A 2,214-nucleotide genomic window follows, 5' to 3' on the forward strand; every position below is an offset into this window, starting at 1 on the left:
AGTACATCATCGCTGGTGACCTCAACGCGAAGCATGAAGTTTGGGGCAACAGCAGGAGGAATCGGAACGGAGTGATTCTGCACAACGATCTGCAAAACGGATACTACAACGTTGTGAGTCCGGATCGTCCAACGAGGGTGGCTCGGTCTGGGAATCACTCAATCATCGACTTCTTCATTACTAATATGGCTGAGAACGTGGCTCATCCTGAGGTGTTTGAAGAGTTGAGTTCTGATCACTATCCGGTGGTTGTGGAGGTTGGAGCTTCCGTTACTCCGCAGCGGCAACCAACCCGGAAAGATTACCACAACGTTGACTGGCAGCAGTTTCAGCAAGTGGTCGACAGCAACATCGACTATGATCAACACCCGGAAACTTCTGCCGATATTGATCGTTCGCTGGAGGTGATCCAGCAGGCTATCAACCAAGCAGAGGCTGCCAACGTTCGGGAGGTTCCTGTTAATTTTAAGGTAACTGATATTGACGTAGATACTAAACATTTGATTAGACTTAGGAATGTTTATAGGAGACAATATCAACGGACTGGGGACTATGACAAAAAGATTTCAGTGAACAATTTGAACAAAATAATACAAGACCGACTTGACAATATCAGAAATCAAGAATTTTCAAAACATGTAAGCCAGCTGGGGAATTATTCAAAACCATTTTGGAAACTTTCAAAAGTTCTTAAAAACAAACCAAAGCCGATTCCTCCTCTTATTGTTGAGGATTCTCGTTTGATTACATCCGAGGAAAAGGCAAATGCACTTGGGCTTCATTTTGTTAGTTCACATAATCTTGGCGCTTCCATGACCAGCCGTAAAGAAACATCAGTTGCCAATAGTATTTCAACAATCAATGACTCTACCTTTGAATTTCCTGCAGATTCCCATGTTTCTGGTGAGGAAGTCAAAGTTGCAGTTAAACAAATGAAAAATATGAAAGCTCCAGGCTTTGATAACATTTTTAATCTAGTGTTGAAAAAACAGAGTGATCAGTTCTTTCAACATCTAGCCAATATTTTCAATAAATGTTTGCAACTTGGTTACTTCCCCACCAATTGGAAGCTGGGCAAAGTCATACCAATTTTGAAGCCTCAAAAAGATCCAACATCGCCAACAAGTTATCGTCCCATTAGTCTTTTGAGTAGTCTGTCCAAACTCTTTGAGAAGGTCATCTATTCAAGGCTTTTGGATTTTACCAACGATAATAATATAATTTTGAATGAGCAGTTTGGCTTCCGAAAGGGGCATAATACTGCTCATCAGCTTACGAGAGTAACTAAAATCATCAAGCAGAACAAGCTTGAGTCTAAATCAACTGCTATGGCTTTGTTGGATGTTGAGAAGGCTTTTGACAATGTTTGGCATGATGGTTTGATACATAAACTGTATTTATGCGGTTTTCCAATGTATCTTATCAAAATTATCCAGCACTATCTTTCGGAGAGATCGTTCAAGGTTTTTCTGAATGGGATTGCTTCTGGATTATTCAACATTGATGCTGGGGTTCCCCAAGGAAGTATTCTTGGCCCACTTCTGTACAATATTTTTACATCTGATTTGCCTACTCTTCCTGGTAATGGTGTGTTGTCACTTTTTGCTGATGACACTGCCGTTATTTATAAGGGTAAAATAACCAGATATTTAGTTGGCCGCCTTCAGAAGGGTCTTGACGTTCTTTCCGAATACTTTGGCGACTGGAAAATTCGCATAAATGCAGCCAAAACTCAAACCATCATTTTTCCACTTTCCAAATCGGCCAGATTTGCCCCAAAGGATGATGTTTTGATAAAAATGAATGATGTTTCGATACCCTGGTCAAAGGAAGTTGTCTATTTAGGTCTCATACTTGACTCGAAACTATTGTTTCGGCAGCATGTAGATAAAATATTGAACAAGTGCAGCATTCTCATCAGGTGTTTGTATCCTTTAATTAACAGAAAATCAAAGCTTTCTTTAAAAAATAAGTTAGCAGTTTACAAACAAATAATTTACCCCGTTATTGAGTATGCAGTACCTGTTTGGGAGTGTTGCGCTAGAACTCATAAATTGAAGCTCCAGCGTGTCCAAAACAAGGTACTCAAAATGGTTTTGAATGTTCCTGGCTGGACAAGATCAAGTGAGGTTCATGAATTAGCAGAAGTAAAAATGTTGGATCAGAAAATTCAAGAAAAATGTTTGAAATTCAGGGAAAAATGTGCTATATCTG

The sequence above is a fragment of the Culex pipiens genome, unplaced genomic scaffold (genome assembly GCF_016801865.2).
Source record: "Culex pipiens pallens isolate TS unplaced genomic scaffold, TS_CPP_V2 Cpp_Un0033, whole genome shotgun sequence".
NCBI lineage: Eukaryota > Metazoa > Arthropoda > Insecta > Diptera > Culicidae > Culex > Culex pipiens.